Genomic DNA, 24,441 nt, shown 5'->3' with positions numbered 1-24,441 from the left:
TTATTACGTTGTACACCTTACACTTAGACAATGTTATATGTCAATTATATCTCAAAGCTGAAAAAAAAAGAAAATTAACTTCTAGCTTGATGTTCTCAAGCTCTCTAATACCTAGAAAACAACTAACAACCACAGTCAAGAAGAAATTCTCAGGGAATTCCCTGGTGGAGCAGTGGTTAAGAATCTGCCTGCCAATGCAGGGGACATGGGTTCGAGCCCTGGTCCGGGAAGATCCCACATGCCATGGAGCATCTAAGCCTGTGTACCACAACTACTGAGCCTGTGCTCTAGAGCCCGCGAGCCACAACTACTGAGCCCACGTGCCACAACTACTGAAGCCCGCGCGCCTAGAGCCTGTGCTCTGCAACAAGAGAAGCCACCGCAATGAGAAGCCTGTGCACCGCAATGAAGAGTAGCCCCCGCTCACCGCAAAACTAGAGAAAAACCTGCGCGCAGCAACAAAGACTCAACACAGCCAAAAATAAATAAATAAATTTTAAAATAAATAAGCAAATAAATGGATTCATTTAATAAAAGAAGGTGGGCTTCCCTGGTGGCGCAGTGGTTGAGAGTCCGCCTGCCGATGCAGGGGACACGGGTTCGTGCCCCAGTCCGGGAAGATCCCACGTGCCGCGGAGCAGCTGGGTCCGTGAGCCATGGCCGATGAGCCTGCACTTCCGGAGCCTGTGCTCCACAATGGGAGAGGCCACGGCAGTGAGAGGCCCGCGTACCGGAAAAAAAACAAAAAAAGAAGAAGAAATTGTCCATTAACTGCCTAATAGGAAGAGGGCAACTTAAACCATACCCTACTGAAAAGTTGACCCAGAACCTAATATTGACTTGGGGCTGTGTGCTTGTTTTAGAATAAAAGCAAATATAATCAAATCGGTTCGTAGAAAATACAGGGAATAAAAGAGCATATTAAACAGCACCACATGGAAGCAAAATCAGAATGTGGGGCTTTCCACGAGACAACTGGCCTGGTTTCTTCAATAAGGAAGTGTCATGGAACAAAAACAGGAGGGGAAGGCTGTTTCAAATAAGAGACCTAAAAGATCATGGTTGCAACATGTTCGAATCAGTGAAAAAGGCATTTTTTGAGAATCAGGAAAATTTAACCTGGACTGGTTATTAGATAAAATTAAGGAATAACTCTGTTAGATGTGATGATGGTATTGCGATTATGTAAAATAAAAGTCCTCAGAGATTCATACTGAGTATTTAAGGGTAAAAAGATATTAGGGATTTACTTAAAGCACACTCCTCCCCCCAAAACAGAAGGGGATAGTTGAAAAATGATGTACAAAATGTAATCAATAGTTGAAGCTAGATATTGAATACATGGAGGTTCTTTATTGCATGTTTTAAATTTTCCATTAAACGATTTTTAATGTAGTGTGCCAGTAACCACACATATATTAAATCCTTTCATCCTCACAAAAATCCTATGAAGTAGCTACTATTATTTCCCCCATTTTGCTACAAAATGAAATTAAATAAATGCCTTTGTTAATGTCATTAGAGTGAAAGTTCAGAATGTAATGAGGCAAGAAACAGACATTTCTGTTTTGTACTTAAAAGGTTAAGTTCAATAGCTAAAAAGAAGTCATGGTTAAAGAATGCATGTAAAGAAATATGCAACTTAAGATATCTATCAGACAATTAAACTGCTTAAAATAAGTCTTAATTTTCCATTCAATCAGCACCCAGATTGAAAGTTAATGTTATTTTTATTTTCCCATTTCATTCATTTTCTACTTGTGTTTCATTTTATTTTATTTTAGCTTTATTTTTTGTTTTATAATTTTATTTAAATTTTTTAAATTTTAATTTATTTTTTACTGAAGTATAATTCACCTACAACACTGTTAGTTCCAGGTGCACAACATAGTGATTCACTATTTCTATATATTACAAAAAATGATCACCACTTGTGTTTCATTTTAAATGTATATAATATATATTCTGTCACTATGGAAGTAAGTTGCTTTACAATTTATATTACTAACCAGTTAAATTAGTCCTGATTTCAAGCTTCATAATCAAATAGAAACATGTAGTAATCAATTTTAAAATATTTGGTCTAATTTAGGGGAAGCAAACAAAAATTGCACGAACAAACCAGAGGTCCCTTTAACTACTAGTTTTAGGTTCTTTCATTTAGAATTTCTTAAATAGCTACATACTCACAAAGACAAACAGTAAAAGAATGTCTTATTTACTAAAAAGTAAAAGGATCTTTTAAACCATACTTTCTTGCTAGTGGATGATAAGCTGGGCGTTAGGGAAGCCATGGTGTAAGGGAGAGGGGGAGAGAGGGAAAGGAAGCAGGAGCTGGAGTACAAAAAACTAGGGTTACAGGATACTCTGGGTTTTGTGCCACTGAAAACATGGTGAGGGTAGTTGTAAAAGAATCCAGTAATTTGGGGCTAAGTCTTGGCTTGACACTTGCTAACTCTGGACATTTGGTAAATTACTAAATTTCTGCCGTCTTTGGTTTCTGACCTTATAAGTTTGTTGTGGGATGAAATGAGACCTATTACAGTGCTAAGTGAATAATAAGTGCTTCATAACAGTTAAGCGGCCCCGCCTTGAACAAAAGTCTGCTTGTAGTTGGGTGAAAAAAAAAATCCCACCACCTGTGGTGAAATGGCGATTTGATCTTTTGAGTTCTGTGGCTAATCCTTGGATAAATCAAAGATTTAATTCTGTATTAGGCTTTTGCTATTAAACACACACACACACACAAAACATAAGACAGTGAGGTACAATGTGTCCCTGAACTCAAATTACTGAGAAGTGAAAACAAATGATTGCATAAAGACCGTTTTATGTGTCAAAAAAAATTCTTCATCTGGGGATTTAAGAAAACCATGATAACTATGGCTATTATGAACCTGAAAATTAATTTTCATATACAGCATTCATCATCTTCTTTGATATCCCTGAAAGAAATTAGATTCAAGGTAAAAGAGTATGCAGTATTTCAGGAAACTATCAGTTTATTAAGATAGTTAATAACCCAAATAAATAGAGGGCTCCTTAGTTGTTTTGGATTCTTTTTTCTTTTTTTTTTTTTTTAGAGAAACCATTCCTGGAATTAAAAACTTAATCACATGTGACCTCACTTAGAATTACTGAGCCACAGGTATTTTTTAAAAGAAAAATAAAATTTACTTTTTTTAATGAACAGCTGTCAGTTTCTCAAAACTTCTTCTTACCTGTTTGATTTGATGAAGGTGACTGGTGGATGCGTGAATGGGAGAAGGTGGCACAAACTGAATTTTAAAATATAAAAGTCAAGTTTCCCTTAATGTTTCTGATTATTTCTAAACATTAATTAAGTCAATGTTGAATGGCTTAAAGTATTTCTTGAATGCCTAATGCATGCTAGCAACAGCGTTAATTAAATTTAAAGTTTTTAAAAACTAAAAATCCAATTGAATCTTGTCTGAAAATTATACTACTTGAAAGTCTATATATATCATAACAGAACAAAATAATTGTTAACATAAATACGGGGCAGAACATCAATAGAACATTGTGTTTATCTCTAGCTGTCCCTTCCCAAAGCACTAAGATCTTAAAATCACCTCATTTTTCCTTGCCATTTTTAGCTCATTATTAAAGCTTAGTGATAGGCATTATCCAGAAAAAACTGAAATGGTCATTAAATCAGCAGCTAACTTAATAAGCATATAAAAGAAACAAAGAAAATAATTCCAAATATCTTGGAATCTAGCTGGGGAAACTAAACTTTCATAATAAGGAATGACTAAGGCAATCATGTTCAAGGAGTTCAACACATTTTACTCTTGCTTGGTCAGATACTTGCTGTCTAGGCCCTTTCTCTTTTGCAGGACTCTTTTCTCCTTTTTGGTCTTTTCTCAAAGCTTATGAAGACCCATACAAGAGGGAAATGAAAGAATGGAGAGATTTAAAGCTGTGTGAAAATAAGGCTTGAAAATTACCTTTAGAATTCATTTATCTATTCTATCTGTAGCCTAGTTGGTTCTTGAAGTGCTAAATAGAATTCATTTATCAATTCTATCTGTAGCCTGGTTGGTTCTTGAAATGCTAAATAATGAATTTACCATATCTTATGTTCACATTATATCTTAAGATCACATTTAATGAGCACCTACCATATGCTAAAGCACTGTGCTAGGCCCTGAGGATGCAAAGACAAATAAGACATTTTCCTGTCCTTGAGAAATTCAAAGTCAAGGTAGGGAAAACTAGGCCACAGGTAAGTGCCAGAACAAGTTAGGATTTGTAGGAATTCAAAGGACAGAGAATATGATTCTGCCCGGGGTCTTGAGATGGCATCACAGAAGAGGCAGGAATTCATTAGATAGAAAAGAGGAGGGAGGCTCTTTCAGGGAGTGGGAAGAGATGCTCAGGCAGAGAGCCATGTTTGGGGAACAGAGAGATTCAGGGTGACTGAAACTTGGCACATGATAGTGCATGGCAAGAAGCAAACTTGGGGGAAATTTGGCTGAAACCAGGTTTGTTGTTTTTGTACTTTAGCCTTTGAGCCTAATAGGAAATCTAAAGCATAGGTCCCTCTGAGGTCTTAAACCTCAAAGGTATTTTAGACAAGAAGATCATATCTATTTTAGAAAGGCAACCCTAGCAGCATATGCAAAACAAATTGAGGGTGGAGGGAAGAGGGACTAGAAGCAGGGTCACGGGCCAGGCAAAAGATGACAAGGGTTTGACCGAAAAAATGGAGGGAGGAAGACAAGGAGGCAGATTGGAGAAATGATAAGAAAGTAAAAAGAGCTAAAGGTTGGCCTGAGGGTTCTAGCCGAAACTACAGATGGATGGTGGTCAAGAAAGGCAGTGAGAGGAACGTGTTGCACAAATAAATATTCTTATGAAGCAGATAGTCTGAATTTTTATTACGTTTTAAAATTTATCATATGACTTTTAAAGGAGATATTACCTCACCAATTATATTTTTCTGAAGAAAGTGTTGAAATCAGTTTTTTTCTAATCATTTGCTAGAAGATGGAGGAAACAGCCAAGTTTCAATGACATTGACACATCATCAACCAAAGTTCATGGCTTATATCAGAGTTCACTCTTGGTGTTATACATCCTATGGGTTTGGACAAATGTATAATAACACAAATCCATTGTTCCAGTATCATACTGAGCAGTTTCCCTGCCCTTAAAATCCTCTGTGCTCCACCTATTCATCCTGATCTTTAATTTTTTCAATAGAAATTGACACACTTTCTTTCTCATTATAAAGCAATCAATACATGCTCAGTATAAAACATAATTAATGGGGGAAAAAAGCATCATCTACTCTCCAGAGATGACCATAGTAAATATTTCAGTGTTTATTTTTCCAGATATTATTTTGCAGTTTGAGTTTTGGGGTTTTTTAATAACACATTCCAGCTTCACATCTGGGGCCACTTGCAGCTCTCAGCTCCTGGTCCAGCTTCTATCAAAATGTCTACTGTTCACAGAATTCTGTGCAAGTGCAGTTTAGAAGGTGACCACTATCCACCCCCAAATGTAGACAGGTCAGTCAAAGCATACACCAACTGGGATGCTGAGCGGGACACTATGAACATTGAAACGGCCATCAAGACTAAAGGCGTGGATGAGATCACCATCGTCAACATTTTGACCAACTGCAGCAATGAACAGAGACAGAATATTACTTTTGCCTATCAGAGAAGGACCAAAAAGGAACTTGCATCAGCACTGAAGTCAGACTTGTCCAGCCACCTGGAGAAGGTGATTTGGGGCCTTCTAAAAACACCCACTCAGTACGAGGATTCCAAGTTGAAACCCTCCACAATGAAGGGGCTGGTGACAGATGAAGACTCTCTCATTGAAATCACCTGCTCAGGGACCAACCAGGGGCTTCAGGAAATTAACAGTCTACAAGGAAATGTACAAGATTGATCTGGAGAAGGACATTGTTTCTTTTTTCTTTTTTCTTTTTTTTTTTGCGGTAGGCGGGCCTCTCACTGTTGTGGCCTCTCCTGCTGAGGAGCACGGGCTCCGGACCCGAAGGCTCAGCAGCCATGGCTCACGGCCCAGCCACGCCGCGGCATGTGGGATCTTCCCAGACCGGGGCATGAACCCTTGTCCCCTGCATCGGCAGGCGGACTCTCAACCACTGCGCCACCAGGGAAGCCCTCTTTTTTTTTTTAATATTTATTTATTTATTTATTATTTTTGGCTGCATCGGTCTTAGTTGCGGCACACAGGATCTTTCATTGCGGAGAGCAGGCTTCTCTCTAGTTGTGGCACATGGGCTCTCTAAGTTGTGGTGCGTGGGCTCAGTTGCCCCGTGGCATGTGGGACCTTAGTTCCCCGACCAGGAATCAAACCCATGTCCCCTGCATTGGAAGGTGGATTTTTAACCACTGGACTACCAGCAAGTCCCAGGACATTGCTTCTGACACATCTGATGACTTCTGCAAGCTGATAGTTGCCCTTGCAAAGGGTAGAAGAGCAGAGGATGGATCTGTCATTGACTATGAACTGACTGGCCCAACATACTTGAGATCTCTATAATGCTGGAATGAAGAGCAAAGGAACTGATGTTTCCAAGTGGATCAGCATCATGACAGAGCAGTGTGTGTCACCTCCAGAAAGTATTTGAAAGGTACAACAGCAATAGCCCTTATGATCAAGAAGGAGGGCAAAGGAGACCTGCAAAATGTTTTCCTGAACCTGGTCATGTGTATTCAGAACAAGAAGTCCCTGTATTTTGCTGACTGACTGTACAACTCCATGAAGGGCAAGTGGACTCACAATACAGTCCTGATTAGAATCATGGTCTCCTGCAGTGAAGGAAGGGGACACATTGAAAATTAGGTCTGAATTCAAGAGAAAGTATGGCGGGCACTACCACATCCAGGAGGACAGCAAGGGTAACCACGAGTAAGCATCGCTGTGCCTGGGTGGTGGGGGTGATGCCTGAGATGGCACAAGTGTCCAGAAGTGGGGCTCCTATGATTCTAGGTGACAGTTCTAGAAACTCAGTTTGCAGTTAACAGCCCGCTTGTACCCATCCCTCACCTTGCCTAAGCATTGCCTGACTTTCCCAGCAAGTTTCTCCTTTTAGCCAAAGAAATGAACATTCCAAGGAGTTGGAAGTGAAATCTATGATGTGAAACACTTTGCCTCTTTTGTACTGTATAGTAAACAGATGAATAAATTGAATTTTTAATTTAGAAACAAAACAAACCCAAAATACATTCCAAGTATCTTTCCATGTTAAAATTCACCTGCAACACCATTTTTAAAGGCTGAATATTATACCATATAGAAGTACCATAATAATAAGAAGCACCTATTTACGTGCCAAACGTGTCTTATCTCACTCAATTCTCCCAACAACCCCATGAGAGAATGGCACAATGGGAAATTTACACCAAAGATACCAGTGAGGTTTATTGACATCTCAGGAAACTAGTTCTATTTTAATACCTTGTTTCATGTAGAAAAATTGACATTATTATTGTCTTCATTTTAAAGATTAGAAAACTGATGGCCAGAGAAATTAAGCAACTTGCTCCGTCATACAGCTAATAATTGTTAGAACTGGGACTCAAACACAGATAAGGAAGGTTCATTCATTTAATCTGTTCTGTGTTGCTGGACATTCATACTGTTGCCACATTTCTTGCTTGCTTTTTATAAATAATGCTATGATAACCTTTAAACTAATCTTTGCACACATCCTTAGTGAATTCTTTAGGATAAATTCATAGAGTTGGAATTTCTGGGTCACAAGGCTGTTGATACGCACTGCTGACCTGCCCTACAGAAAGCTTGTACAAATTCACTTTCCAGCAGTGTGTGAAAACATTGATTTCCTTGTACTTATCCAACATTAGATATTATTGCTAATTTTAAAAAAAATGTATGCCCACTCTTAAGGCATACTGTAAAAAATAATCTATTTTCCAAAGCAAGTAGAAAATATTGTGATTTATCCACAGTTTTGGATATTCTCCCCGAATGTGCCCGTCTGTTAGCATTGATCATTGAGAAGTTGTGCGGCAACATGCACCAAATCTGAAAAATTTAGGTTTACCTTTAAAAAGTTCAAATATATTGGGTTGGCCAAAAAGTTCATTCGGATTTTAGGACAATGTTACAGTAAAACCCGAATGAACTTTTTGGCCAATCCAATATATATCCACACACATATCTTTGAACAAGTAGAATTTTAACAAGTTTAATTCATACTACTGATGCTCATATCATCCTCATTCAAATGCCCAGAAAGTTCACAATATAGAATGTACAACACTAAGGTTTATAAGATTTATAATCTAATTGAAAAGACATGTTAATCTGAACTTAAATATATACATACACCCTATATACAGAAAAATATGGTACCTTAGCTGTTTTATAAATGACTGTTATTTTTTTAAAAGCCAAAAGAAGAGAATTGTATGGTGTGGCAAACTGTTCTAAACCAATTATGAAAGACTTCATGGAAGAGATTATTTTTAATTGATATCTAAGAGGTGGGAAGGAACCAGTTTAGTTTCAGGCAATGGCTCAGAATTTCCTACTGGAAAACTTTATCCAGGAAATCCTGAGAAGATTGCCTGACTGAAGTTGATGACATCTGCAAGGATATAGTGTGAAATGTCTGGGGAAGGTAGGATTTGAACTTGAGCTATAGAAGTATAAACCACAGTAAAGCTTTTAAATTGGATAAAATATGGATCATTTATGGGACTTGGTTGGTTCTTCTAGTAATAATGTAGAAAATTAATTGTAGAAAAGGCATCTGGAAGAGAATTCTCCCAAAGATTAAGTACTGTATGTGGTATATGCAAGGGAATTACCTCAGATAATTTTTCTACATGAAACAAGGTATTAAAATAGAACTAGTTTCCTGAGATGTCAATAAACCTCACTGGTATCTTTGGTGTAAATTTCCCGTCGTGCCATTCTCTCACATTTTAGGGAAAAAAAGTCCTTGGGAGGAAGCAAGAGTACCAGCAGCAAGGAATGATGTCACAGGGCAGGGAGGGTAGGAGTGGGAGTGGGGGGTTGGGAGAGTGCTGGGTGAAGCTGATTCCCAAGTGTTATCTCTAGTGAAGGAATTAAGATAGGAGGAAAGGTCATGCTTAGTTCCATTTAAGAGAGACCACAGAAAACTAATATTGTAAAGACATTAATTTTTTTAAAATAATGTTTAACTTTCCTAGGTTTGCTATTTTTAACCCATTTCCTACTGTAGTTACTAGAGATAAAGCACTTAGAAAATTCTGAACAAGGGTTGTATGCTATGTTTATGAATGTCTCTCCCTAGTTCCCAAAATGATTTAAGGTGGCTTACGAAGATACTGAACATGAATTGAATGTAGGCTAGAAGGACATAGCATAATGCAGGGCAAGGAATGTATTACACACTCACTACTGGGTGGGCCATAGATTGGATTTAGAGTTCATAGTTGCCAATGTGTAAAGCAAAACCTAATCAGGTAAATATTGGTAGCCATAAAATTAAAACGGACAAATTGCTCAAGTAAAGTACAACCGTTTCTGACAGGAAGATGAGATACTTTTCCTGGAGAAAAAACAAGGCTGCACCAAGTTTAACAGAGGTTCCAGGAAGAGAATTCCGAACAGAAGAGTGGGGAAACAGGCATGCCAACCTCGGAGGTCTTAGGGGATACAGCAAAGGGGTACTTCAGGGGGAAGGCATAGTCTCCATAGACAGAAGAGGGCCTCGGGTTTCTGCTCATCAGAAGTGGGGTGGGGTGATTTCCTGATAGTGGTGAAGAAAACATTTGAACTTAATTAAGAAAATAATTGTGAGATAGCAGATTTTTACAAGGTTTGTAAATATACATCTCTATTTGTGTGTTAAACGACAACCGTGATTCTTCAATGCCCTCTATCACCGCAATTTTTTCTAAAACACTGTTCTACCTACATTTTAATACATTATAAGCAGCTTCATTTAAATTTTTTTAATTGTGGTAAAATATACATAAACATCAAATTTACCATCTTAACCATTTTTAAGTGTACAGTTCAGTAGTGTTAAATAAGTACATTCATATTGTTATGTAACCAATCTCTAGAATCCTTTTCATCTTGCAGAACTGAAACTCTATACCCATTAAACCAACACCACCACCACCATTCCACTTTCTGTCTCTGGGAATCTGAATACTCTAGATTCCTGCAGTACCAATTTTAAGGACAGTCTAGTATGGGATAGGAACCTTAAACTTATGGTTAATGACATCATTCAATAACACTTTTCAAGTACAGTTGACCCTTGAACAACATGGGTTTGAACTGCACAAGTCCACTTACACCTGGATTTTTTTCAATAAATATACAGTCGGCTGTTTGTATCTGAGGGTTCCCATCCATGGGTTAAAACAACCACAGATTGCAAATTTAATACACAACCTGTGGCTGGTTGAATCCGAGGATTCAAACCCTTGGATATGGAGGGTGGGCTATGGGACTGGAGCATACTCGGATTTTGGTATCATCTGCGGGTCCTAGAACCAATCCCCTGCCAATACCAAGGGACGACTGTATTTTCAAAACAATATTTTTTCAACAGGGATATTTCTATTTTGCAATATGGTATATCCACTAGAAATGAAAACACCTCTATTGTTGATGCTTTGTGAAAAACATTCAAATAGTATAGAAATGCATAAGGTGGAAGTAAAATTCTTCCTGTAATTCCATGCTCCAGAGATAACTATTAATAATAGATTGATACATATCCTTCTCGACATCTGTAAATATATAGAAGATCATGCTATACATGTGATTCTGAACCCTGGGTCTAATTACTAGGTACAAAGGTTAGTGAGGCTGCTCAGGATGGTAGAGTGGAAAGATGGAAGGAACCTGGGTCTCTGATGACAACCCTGAGCCACTGAATTAACCAACCTTGGAACCTCCTTTCATAAGACTTCTTGTTGTTTGAGATAATAAATGTCCCTTATTGTTTAAGTCACTTCTAATTGAATTTTGTTACTTCTGCCCCAAACATTCTAATTATTATGTCATTTTCCTAGATAACTCAGCCTATCTATACTTAAGGCAACTATATACCTCCATATGTCTTATAATTATAATGAGGTGATACTTGGAACAAAATAAAAGCATATGCATAATGCTGTTACAGCAAGCTAAACCAATAAGCCTTGAAATCAAATAAGTTAAAATGACTTCAGTTCTGCCAAACCCAATCCATTGTACAGGATGGTTTATTTTAAATATGCATGATATTAAGCTGAACCTTGTGGGAATTAAGAGCCTAGAAATCCTAAGGAAAATTATGCATTTAAAAAAATGTCAGGTACATAGTTTCTCTACATACATACTATTACTAGCAGAAACACATTTATTGAGCATTTAGTATGTACCAGTGCTGTGCTGAGTGCTTTACACTGATTAATATAATCACAACAAACTTATGAGGCAGATACTATTACATTCCCATTTTACAGATGAGGAAATTAAGGCACAGAAAGGGTAATCTGCCCCCCCAAATAATCAAGCGCATATGTATGGTGCCATTTATAGGTCCTTTCCTCTCAGTCATTATTTAACCCAATCCAATCTGGCTTCTCATCCTACCCTTTTCTCCACTGAACTTTCAAGTTCATGAATAAGCTCCATTTTGGTAATTCAGAAGGACACCTTTCAGTCTTTATCATGATACTCTCTTCTGAGTCTCCTCCCACCTCTCTGACCATTCCATCATAGTCTTCTTTTGTGGGGTCTCTTCTGAGATTGATTTTTAAATCTGGTGATTTTTAAAGCTTTTTCCTATAGCCTCTTCTCTTCTCCTTTTATACTCTCTCCATAGGTCATTTCATTCATTCCCATAGCTTTAAATAATAATCTATTGATGAGTCCTAAATGTATCTCTAGCCCAGATCTCTATCCCGAGCTTCAAACTAGTATACATAACATCTCCACTTAAAGATCTGAGAACCTCAAACTTAACATGTCCAAAACTAAACTCATCTTCCCTTCTAAATCCACGTTTCCTCCTGTGTTCCCTTCTTCTGTGGTACCACTAACCCATCAGTTGCCCAAGCCAGAGAGCTAGTAGTCATCTTTGCGTCCACTGTTTCCCCCTCTCCATAGAATCTATCACCAGTTGATTCTACCTTTCAAATATCTCACGCATCTGCCACCATTCTCCATGCCCACTGCCATCACATTAGTCCAAGTTACTATCAGCTGTTTGCCAGGGTTACTGCAGGTGCCTATCTGAGCTTCTTGTATCTTTTGTCCTCTTCCAATCTATCAATACTTTCCCCCTCTGCAGCCAGGGTAATCTTTTAAAAATGCAAATTTGGGACTTCCCTGGTGGCACAGTTGTTAAGAATCCGCCTGCCAATGCAGGGGACACGGGTTCAAGCCCTGGTCCAGGAAGATCCCACAGGCCGTGGAGCAACTAAGCCCATGTGCCACAACTATTGAAGCCTGTGCGCATAGAGCCCGTGCTCTGCAACAAGAGAAGCCACCACAATGAGAAGCCCGCGCACCACAACGAAGAGTAGCCCCCACTCGCCACAACTAGAGAAAGCCCACGTGCAGCAATGAAGACCCAACACAGCCAAAAATAAATAAGTTAATTAATTAATTAATTTAAAAAACAAAAATGCAAATTTGATCAGGTCAATCACAGACTTAGAATTCTTTAACGGCTTTCCACTGACCTTAAGATAAAGGGCAGAATCTTTTTTTTTTTGGCCACACTGTGTGGCTTGTGGGATCTTAGTTTCCTGACCAGGGATTGAACCCGGGGCCCCGGCAGTGAAAGCGCTGAGTCCTAACCATTGGACCACCAGGGAATTCCCAAAGTGCAAAATCTTTAAAATGACTTGGAGAGCCCCACAAGACTTTGCACTAGTTTATATCTCCAACCTCACTTCTCACCACTTCATCTTCCACTAGATGTACATAATACACTAGAATGTACTTCTTTCAAATTCTCTACATACTCTGTTCTCTACACACCACACTCTCGGCCTTCTAACATGCCATTTTTTTAACCTGGAATATTGTCTGTTCCTGTAACCAATATCCCAAACTAGCGAACACCTACACAGCAGTAAGATCTCAACTACTATGTCATTTCTTCTCTAAATCCCTCAAACTAGGTTAGATCTCCCTGGCAAGTAGATCAGGGCTTAATACATAGTAGGTTCCTAAAAATATTTGTTGACTTGGCTGAGTAGAAAAGAAGACTGGATAGGTATGGAGGGCTTTTTTTAAAAACATCATTATTGGAGTATAATTGCTTTACAATGGTGTGTTAGTTTCTGCTTTATAACAAAGTGAATCAGTTATACATATACATATGTTCCCATATCTCTTCCCTCTTGCGTCTCCCTCCCTCCCACCCTCCCTATCCCACCCCTCTAGGTGGTCACAAAGCACTGAGCTGATCTGGTATAGAGGGCTTTGATAGACAAGCAAATGCTCAGTAAATGTTGAATGAATGAGTAAATGAGCGGGTGGGTAGAGGAAGAAAGATTTGTTTAATGAACAGTTCTATTTTTTTCCCAATATACTATTAGTACATTTGTGGGAATAATATTGAATATCATTTTATACAGAGGAAAATGTCCAGTTTTAAGATTAGGAGGCAATTTTTAAAATAGGTTCCAAGCTATAACATTTCATTAAAATATGTTCTATAGCTTCCATCATATTAAATCATATAAGAGAAATCTGTGAATAACTGTATATCAACAATTTCCTCAGATAACCTAGACAAAATGGACAAATTTCTAAAAACACACAAATTACCAAACTAACTGAAGAGGAACTATAAAATCTCAAAAGACCTGTAAACAAGTAAAGAGATAGAATCTGTTTCCACAACCTCCCAATAAAGAAAAGTCTAGGGCCAGATGGCTTCACTGGTAAATTCTACCAAACATTTAAAGAATCAACACCAATCCTAATAAAACTCTGCCAAAAATATAAGAGGAGGAACATTTCCTAACACATTCTATGAGATCAGCATTACCCTGGTACCAAAGCCAGCAAAGATACTACAAGAAAAGAAACCTATGGCCCAATATCCCTTATGAATACAGGTGGAAAAATCCTCAACAAAATAATAACAAACCGAATCTAATAGTACATTAAAAGGATTATACACCAAGACCAAGTGGGGTCTATCCCAGGAATTCAAAGGTGGTTCAACATAAGAAAATCAAAGTAGTAAATCATATTAACAGAATAGAGAGGAAAAAACAAATGATCATCTCAATAGATGCAGAAAAAGCATTTGAAACAATTCAACACCCTTTCATGATAAAAATACTCAGCAAGCAGGAATAGAAAGGAATTTCCCTAACATGATGAAGTGCATTTACCCAAACCTATAGCTAATATCATACTCAATGATGAAAGACTGAAAGCTTTCCACTTATGATCAGGAACAAGACAAGGATTGTGCTTTTTGAAACAAGAGAGAGGTGGTGGTTGAACAACATTGTGAATGCACCAAATGCCCCTGAATTGTATACTTTAAAATAGTTAACTATGTGTTATATGAATTTCACCTCAATAAAATGATTCATAGTGTGAATCATTTATTCACTTTGGCTTACTGATGTACAAGCATATTTCCTATGTTTACAGGATAATTTGTAGATGAGTTCTAATTTAGAGATTGCATTATAACACCATGAAAAACAAACTATATTTTCAATTCAAGATAAATGCGAGATAAAGTCCAACTATAAGCCTGAAAACTACCCTTAGGAGAGCCTGCAAGTTTTCCTCTCAAAATTAGAATGTTCTTTTAAAAATTGAAAGCCAGATGGTTTTATATATAAAAGCAAATCTCAATGTTAAATCCATGTGGGATTTAAAAGTTAATTCTGCTGCAGCTGCAGCAGCTGCACCAATCATAGCCGCAGTCAATGTGTTTATTTTTCCTTCAGTAATGTTTAGAGCAATGTTTCTCAAAGTGGGAACTTGTTAGAGATGCAAATTCTCAGGCCCTGCCCGAGACCTCCTGAATCAGAAACTCTGGGGTTGAGGGCCAGTAGTCTGTTCTAACAAGTTTTCCAGGTGCACACTCAAGTTTGAGAACCACTGACTAAGGCCAATAGTGCAAGTCTATAAGCATTTTCTTACCAGACAGTGCTGTGCCATACACGATGTACTGTTTCTTCGAGTTCTTAATGTGTCAGATTGGAACACCTGTGAATTACCACTAAGAAGAAAAGGAAAACATTTGTCATATAAAATCTATTACAAACATTTTTTAAAGAAATAAGATTTCAAATCCTTAAACAACAATGCCATTGATGTAAATGGCTTCTTAGTGGAGACAGCTGTGCAGATGTAGAAAGTAGAACACACACACACACACACACACACACACACACACACACAGCCTTGGTTGGCTGAGCCTAAACAACTGTCCATGTAAGGTAAGGAATTCTCAAGCATGCCATGTTACCTCTAATCATGCTACCAAGAATAAATATAATTTATTGTGGCCTTGGAGAGACATCATTTTCTGTGTAAACTTGTAACCAACTTAAATTTATGACTGAAGCTATTATGTGCTAGTACCAACTCCCTCTCGACTCCCAAACTTTCACATGAATGAGAACGATAGCCAGTAGCAGGGGTCAACAGAACTGAGATTTTCAGATATGTTTCATTTGGCCTACTCAGTGTTAAAAATGTTTTTGAATTAGTTGTGCACACTTGGAACAACCATGGAGATTTCACATAAAGAATCCACATTCCAGATTTCTGGATTCTACTGAAAGTTTGCAAGATTTTGCCACACTGGGCCACATTCCCCCATGGCAACAATGTACTGAAGCTGAGCAGCCGCTGCATGCTGAAGATGGTCCTTGTTTGCCCAGCCTTGAAGGTGCTCGCCTGGCGGGCCTCGGCCTGATTTGAGGTTGGGACTCTGAAGAAGTCCTCTTTTCCTTTTTATGTTTTGTTTTTGTTATAACTTTAAAAAATTATTTTATATTGGACTATAGTTGATTTACAATGTTGTGTTAGTTTCAGGTGTACAGCAAAGTGATCCAGTTATACATATGTGTGTGTGTATATACACATATATATATATATGTATATATATATATATATTCTTTTTCAAATTCTTTTCCCATTTAGGTTATTACAGAATACTGAGCAGAGTTCCCTGTGCTTTACAGTAGGTCCTTGTTGGTTACCTATTTTAAATATAGTCGTGTGCTGTTATAACGTTTCATTTGGAAACTGTTTAAGACTCACAAGAAATTGCAAAAAGAATATAGAGAGCTCTCATGTACCCTTCATCCAGGTTTCCCCAGTGATAATAAGAAAACATCTTTAACATGTTCTTTTCTGCCACCTATATCCAATCAGGTGCCAGGTCTTTTAGGTTTTACCTCTGTGATCTCTCATGTCCATCTTATTCTTTCCAGGCTCCTTGCCAAAAACCAATTCAAAGCATTTTTACTTTTCCACTGACTCTGCAATAGTCTAATTGGTCGGCTCACCTCTGTCCTTTCCCTACTGCAATCAGCTTGCTCTCCTGCTCACAACTTTCAATGACTCTCTTCATCGCCTGCTGAATTCAGTTACATTCTTTCCTATAACTTTCAAAGCCTTCCACAATTTAGCTCCACAGACTTTTGGATTTCATAGACTGGGAAAATTTCAAAACAAAATCTTGGCACAAACATACAGTTGCTACCATTTTCTCTTGCCAAGTAAGGTCATTCTTTAAAAATCTAACCAACTATCAACACCATCATTTCATTTATAAAAGGATATTTTGTTATTTTTTAAAAAGCAGGGCTATTATTAAAAATAATAAGAATAAAGCAGGACTAACAATCTGAGTAAAATACAGTCCTGCCCAGGAAAGTATGCTGTAACTTTTTAAAATCATGGATTGGTAAAATGTCCCTGAGGATCAGCACTGGTCAGCAGATGCTTTCCTACTTCCAAGCCTGTTCCGTGTTCTTGGAATGCTGTCCAGCTATCTGGCCCCCTTTCTTCCAGTCTGCATTCTGTCAATCTGTTAGGGCCCATCTTAAATGCCACCTGTCCAAGAATCTTTCCTGTATCCCTCACCAATTCTGCTGTCACTTCTCACTCCCTTCTCTTAATTACCCTAGCACTTTCTTTCCCTAAGCACATGTCATTCTAACATACATTGAAGTCTTTTAAGTATTTATTTCCCCTATTAAAAGCTTATTGAGAGGCTCCCTGGTGGCACTGTGGTTAAGAACCCTCCTGCCAATGCAGGGGACACAGGTTCGAGCCCTGGTCCAGAAAGATCCCACATGCTGCAGAGCAACTAAGCCTGCGAGCCACAACTACTGAGCCCACGTGCCACAACTACTGAAGCCCACGCGCCTAGAGCCCGTGCTCTGCAACAAGAGAAGCCACTGCAATGAGAAGCCCACACACCTCAACGAAGAGTAGCCCCCGCTTGCCACAACTAGAGAAAAGCCCGCACACAGCAATGAAGACCCAACACAGCCAAAAATAAATACATTAAAAAAAAAAAGCTTGGGCTTCCCTGGTGGTGCAGTGGTTGAGAGTCTGCCTGCCGATGCAGGGGACACAGGTTCGTGCCCCGGTCCAGGAAGATCCCACATGCCGCGGAGCAGCTAGGCCTGTGAGCCATGGTCGCTGAGCCTGCGCGTCCGGAGCCTGTGCTCCTCAATGAGAGAGGCCACAACAGTGAGAGGCCTGTGTACCGCAAAAAAAAAAAAAAAAAAAGCTTATTGAGCCTAGACATACATCTTTGCAGAATAGTAACTTGCATATAACAGGCAGTAACTCAATATTTTTTGAGAGGATATATGTACAGGTCTAATTTTTACTTCCTTTCCCAGTCATTTTCCCCCACGAGAAGAGGAATATATTTTAGCAGTCACTACTAGGAAGTTGGAAGGAAACTAATGGGTTACATATTTCCACTGTCTTTTGTGTGTGGGGGGGGTAATTCTTTTTTTAAAATTTTTATTGGGGTATAGTTGATTTACAGTGTTGTGTTAGTTTCACGTGTACAGCAAAGTGAATCAGTTATACATATACATATATCCACTCTTGTTTAGATACTTTTCCCATATAGGCCATTACAGAGTATTGAGTAGAGTTCCCTGTGCTACACAGTACGTCCTTATTAGTCATCTATTTTATATATAGTGGTGTGTATATGTCAAGCCCAATCTTCCAATTTATCTCTCCCCCCACCCGGGCTAATTCTTAAGGCTGACAATTATATTCTCCCCTAAGTTTTCATCTGCCAATTTTATTTAATAAGACTATAACTGAAAAAAAATCATTGAGGCAGCATATTTTTCAACTGATATGAGTCACTCAACATGAATTCATAAAATCCTAGGTGATATCTAGAATTAAGTGCTACTTACAATTTGGAAAAAGTGAAAGTAATATAACTAGATAATGTTTAAGTGATCAGTAAGCAGTAATATAACTAGATAATGTTTAAATGATCAGTAAGCAGCTCTGTCGAAACTACAGTATATTTATGCCAGTTATATTCCCAAAGCAATCACTCTTCATGGCCACTATTCTTCTTCCAGGTTTGCACAAGTTTAATAAACCCGATAGTTGGCAAACTTTTTCTGTAAAGGGCCGGACAGTAAATGTTTTGGGCTTGGTGGGCCATACAATCTTCATTGCAACTACTCAACTCTGCCAGTGTACTGGGAAAGTGGCCCAAGGACAATAAGTAAACAAATGGGTGTGGCTGTGTTCCAATAAAACTTTATTTACAAAACCAATCAGCAGGCTGAATTTGGCCACCAGGCAGTAGTTTACCTTTCAAACAAAACTGAGGCAGTAACAGTTTAAATGCAGGGTCAGGCTAGCAGTATTTAAGGGGGGAAGGCACTGGCAGAAATCCAAGAATTTAAGGTCTAATTCTAACAAGGGCCAGAGAAGTAGAAGAAAAAAAATACTACCTTTAAATAAAGTCACTGACAGCGGTATCGAAGTCAGCCAACTAGAGGGGCTAAAGAGTATAAAGAACCAAGAGGTTTAAAACTTCTGACATTGGTATTTTTATTAATACAAGATGAACACAAAACTATGCAGGAACTTCTTAAAAAATAGTGATACTTGTATTAAAGAGTTGACATTTAAAGAACAAATTCTGCAAATGCTGGTGCAAGAGACTGAAAGTCTTTATATACAGGAAACATCAAGCAAAATTGGAAAATTGCTTGAAAGAGGTGCAACAATATTTAGTGAGCTGTGATAGAGGCCAGGCAATGAGTATTAGAGGCCCACCTTAAAGAAAGTGGGAAAAGTGAGCAGTGGACATATGCAACTGCAAAGAACTGGTGGGAAATGAATTCAACTAAGGCTCAGTGTAATTCTACTCTAAATTTTTTCTTGTTGATTACATGACCTCGGGCATGTGATATACCATTCCTATGCTACTTCTTTTTGACAGACAGAGTCCCTGGACTTGGTCTGCTTTGTGGGTTAACTCCTACTAGATAAATATGCAACTGCCCCTAACCTTTCTGTACAAAATTCACTTCCTGCATCAGGATCTTAAGCCATGGAATTCAACACTGTAACCATGCTCTAAGATGATAAAAGCAAAAATTTCAAATCCTTTGCAGAACAAAGCAAAGTATGAAGGGATAACTGGGATCACTCTTTGCTTCCAGGACTTTGAGGATCGGGAAAAGGGGCCTGGTCATCCACCTCCCCCCGCCCCAGCACTTAATATATTAAACAGGATCCACACGTTCCTTCAAATATATATCCTCTGTCATCTACGTATTTGCAAATTGTTCTTCATTTCATAAAGCCTTTCAGAAAAATGAACATTCTCCTCAAGTGTTTTCTTCTACTAGCAGAGTGTGTCCATAACAGTTCATTTATTCACACAACAGGATTTAGAGTAGAATCCTGAATTTACAGAATGTTCTTGTTCTCAGTACAACATGCAGAGCTGCCTCCACCCTTTATTTTTCTATCTGCCTGTTTAAAAAGGTAATGTATTATTTTCTGGTCACTTAGTTTGCTTTTCATTTTGTTACAGCATATTCTCCCTTAACTGAAATGACCAGAAAGCTGCATCTGTTTAGTTAATCAGCTTAGATATTGATTAGTAGTGGACAAAGCACTAGCCTAGGAATTTGGAGACACAGCTTCCTAGTACTGGCTCTACTACTGACTGACATTTTGGAGATTCATGGGCCTGTTTCCCCATACATTAAACAAGGAAGATAGATAGATCTGGTCTCTTGAGTTCCCTTGTAACAGTGAATGCATTTTTCAGACATTTTTACAATACTGAGAAAACCTTATGATACTGGGATGTGAGATCCAAGATCTCACTTTAAAATTCTATTTTAAGAAATAATAAGCTTAAGTCATGCCAGATCTTTGGATATGTGCAGGAAATACAGTTAACCATCAGTTAGTTAAATCTTTTAAATCTTTTTTCATCAGCAGAGCTCTAAAGAGCCTTTTAGACATTTCCTCACCCAAATCCTCCTCGAAAATCCCCACACCATTTAAAAAGCACAAATATACTGCATATCAGTCTATGTGCTGTATGTATACCTGTGCTTTATACATACGAGAAAAAATTTTTCACCCACCAAGAACTAAGTAGGGGCAATATCGGCCATTGAGAATGCAAAATTTAGGAGATCAATTTTCGGTGATACCTAAACTTTTTGTTCAAATAAAAACTAGGTGTAAAAAAGGCCCAAGCTTATTTGCTTGACAACTAGTTCCATTCCAACTGTGCTGAAGGTGAAGGTCAGAAGTGACAAAGCAGCAGAGAGAATGACAAAAAATTACAGTCATTACAGAAGATCTGGAGGCGAGGGTGGGGAGTGCAGTTTCTTCAAGAGTGGGTAAGAGATGGGGTGAAGCTAGAAAAAGTCGTGCTCCAAACCAAATGATTGCTGCCTTCCGGTCGCGATGAACTGTCAGAAGAGGACGTTCAGGTTCCTGTGTGAGCTCGCCCTCCGGTCAGCCCGCCCCGCCTCCCCCCGCCCCCAGACTGAGGGTGGGGTCTTCCGGACACCAGGAACACCGGAGATACCTGCAAAACCTCGATGAATAAAGGGGTGGGAATGCTATTGGAAGTCACATTTTTGCAGCTCTTGCCACCCTCCACCGCCCCCGCTTGCCTCCTCCAGTATCTCAGTCCTGCTCACCCAAGCCCACTGATCAAAGGGACGCTGTTGGATCTTCTCAGAGTGTTGTCTTCTGTGGTGGTTGAACTCGGCAGCACCTCCAAGCCTAGTTCCATTTTCTCCTGTGCCATGTCCGTGCCGAAGCTTAGTTTGGAGCTCTCAAGGTTTTCTGGCTCCCGTTCATATAAGCACAAGTCAAAGTGAGGAGCTGATGTAGGGAGAGAGGAAAAAGGGGGAAAAGAGAAGAAAGGAGGAAGCTCTTAGACGAGTGCGTGCTCACTTTTGCAGCCCTACCATCCCTAACACCGGTGGGCACAAAGTGGGGCAGGACTGGCTCCGACCCGCCTAACTCCCAAGCTCGGGGCACCAACACTGAGATCCTCCACCTCCAAGCCTGTAATGAAAATGAGGAATTTATCTTAATCCGTGAATCCTTCTCCTTTATTTCTCTCAGCCAAGGCAACCCCGGGTAAGCCTCTCCGGCCAAAACAAAAACTACAACCTGCAGCCCTGGATAATCATTTGGGCACCGCCCCTCTGCGCATGCGTCCTGGGTCCGGCCCGCTGACGCCTGTTTATCACGCAAGCAATGAGCATTATCGCAGGCGCCTGTGTCATTCTCGATGGGGGCGCACAGGCGGTGAGGGAGCCGCCTTTCCTCTCCAAATGCGGTGCTCCCTTCTCTCTCCCTAGTGCAGACTCACCTTGGTTGTTCTTCCGCTCCTGTGTTAACCCTGGCGTGGTTTCGTTAACCATTATTTAGGAAAGAAAGAATGGAATAAGGTATGTGGGAGCGCCATCCTTTCTGCCTTAAGTCTAATACCCAGTTTTCTCAGTTTGGGTTAGCCCAGTGTCCCCTTATGACTGAGGCCAACAAGCTTGTTATCTCCCAGGACGAATTTTTCCATCCTGTTACAACAGACACCCTACACCTTTGCAATTTTAAAAACACTGAAGCCTGGGGGTGTGGGCGGGGACACTTTTAAGTGCTTAGAGACCACCCGCTCCCAAAGGGTCCTGGTAAGGCGCTAGCACAATTGAACCAATCGCACAAACAAATCATTGTTTTCCGTGTGTGTGTGTGTGTTTTACCATAATCATACAGTATATTTTTACAATGAATAAAACCTAGCTGCTCGAAGCTATTCATCTAAGAAAAAAATTGGGGTTAAAGCAGGGAGGCTTATTTTCTTAAAGCGAATATCTCAGAATTTAGTATACATCCCAGTGTTTCCATTTAACAATGCTATCATGGCTCAAAACATTCTAAGAACTGCTCTTTTAGAATTTTTCACCATCAGTTAATGAGCCACATTGAGTAGTGAAATCTTAACTCCATGCTAATAATTTTGAAAAACCACACATTTTAGGAACCATATAGAGAACTGGGAGATAAGGCAAGTGAAACGAGTGAAATGGGAGTTATTAAAATAGACATAACGTGGTATAGCACTTTACAGTTTTAAAAAAATGTTTTCACATACTTATCTCAATTGGTTCAATCATTAACCTTGCTCAGCTAATCAGTGGTGAATTTAAAATAATGGGATTATCTTGAGACACTTCATGACAAGTTCATGTATAACATGAAGTATCATAATCATTCTTCATTCATTCTGAGAATAGACTAAGAAACGTGTAGTTATATTGGGCAGAATTAGGTTACCTAAACCCCAGACATGAGGACGATTTGGAGTCTCCATTCCTGATATAAGACAGGTTAACAATAGCTACCATTTGGGGGGCACTTATTATGTGCCAGGTACTGTCCTAAGCACTTGAAATATGTGATCGCATTTAATGCTTACAGTAACTCTGTGAGTTAGGCGCCACCACAATGCCCATTTTTCAAAGGAGGAAACCGAAGCCGGGAGGGGTTACTCAAATTACAACTACTAAGTGGCAAAGCCAAGATTCCTCTGCCCTTCTATTTAAGTGAAAAGACAGACCAGGTGCCTCTGGATATTTCTCTGGATACTATTTTTGTACCCATAAGTACTCGATAAATACTTATTACATTATTTTATGAATAAATACAGGTTTAAATAACCTGTCCTTCACAGCTATCCTGTAAAGTAGGTAAATCATTTCTATTTTACAGTTGACAAAATTCCAGAGAGATTAATGGCACATAACTAGGTAGCAGTAGAATCTGGGCTGGTACCAAGATTCCTGAAAGCCACTGCTGAAGTTCCCAGGGTAAGCTGGAAAGTTTATGAAAGATGGCAGCTAAAGCTTAGTAAAGTCAGGGTGACTGCAGAAGGCAATGGTTAAATACAGAACAGAGGGTCAAAACCAAACTGTTTGAATAAGAGAAAAATATGGAGTACATCAGAGAACAGGTAGCTCTTACCTCCACTCTACTGCTTATTTTACTTTTCAAAGAGTTTGTTACTATTCTTGGCAGGTAATAAGGTTTAATGGATATATTCTGAATGAATAGACCAATCAAATCTCATCATGTCTAAACATTACTGATATCTAAACACAGAGCTCGTGTTTCTAATCCAGCTGGCAGGAAAATATAGGCAATTTAAAGGAAACTATCTAAAAGTGGTTTAAAAACTCTATTATGGTCAGAACACATAAATATTGAGGATTAAAATGACGATTAGGCTTGGCAAGTTTTAATATGGTACAACTGAGTTGAAGAAGCAGGTAAAACTATTTTTGCAAAAGATGAATTTTTCTTTTTTTTATTTTAAATTTCCTGGTTATTAAGTTTCCTGTATTTTCTAGGTATGTATGATTAACACAACACAGAGGCCATCTCTCTCCCAGGGTCATTCAAGTGGTGAGGATTAAATGAGTTAATATTTCTAGAGCTCTCAGAATACTGCCTAGCACACAGTAACTGCTACGCAGGTGTTCAATAAAATAAGTAATTCCAGGTCTCACACAAGCTGAATCGTGATCGTTAGAGTCTTCGTTCATAAAGCCAAGAAAAAAAAAATTCTGGTTCTGCTACTTGTTCGTCAGGGCTTTACCTAATATCATTGAGGCGAACGGTGCTTGTATAATGGGGACGAGTGTTTCTCACTAACTATATGAACTCTCACTAGATTCTCTTTATTATTACCCCATTGCTTTTTGTTTATTCACTTCCCTTTGGTCTAGTGCATCCAAATGGATGATCTGAAAAAGAAATCTGCCCCTCCAGACAGAGACCAACAAAGTCGAGGGATTTAAGAAATGAGCTAGGATCACAGAAGTCAGAGCATACGAATTGGGAACGAAAAAACGTGGAAACCACGTGTTTCTT

The 24,441-nt window shown here is 38.9% G+C and overlaps 1 pseudogene across 1 annotated transcript; it reads left to right on the top strand.

Moving 5' to 3' along the window:
- The first annotated feature begins 5,466 nt into the window (after window positions 1-5,466).
- LOC307069807 (annexin A2-like) lies at window positions 5,467-6,919 on the top strand (annotated as a pseudogene). The gene is made up of 2 exons: window positions 5,467-5,938; window positions 6,418-6,919. The product of its transcript is annotated as an annexin A2-like (transcript).
- Window positions 6,920-24,441: the final 17,522 nt, after the last annotated feature.

This window comes from Hyperoodon ampullatus (genome assembly GCF_949752795.1).
Source record: "Hyperoodon ampullatus genome assembly, chromosome: X".
In the NCBI taxonomy this organism is placed as follows: domain Eukaryota; kingdom Metazoa; phylum Chordata; class Mammalia; order Artiodactyla; family Ziphiidae; genus Hyperoodon; species Hyperoodon ampullatus.
Note: the sequence above shows the minus strand (reverse complement) of the source record. Positions and strands in the feature narration are given on the sequence as shown.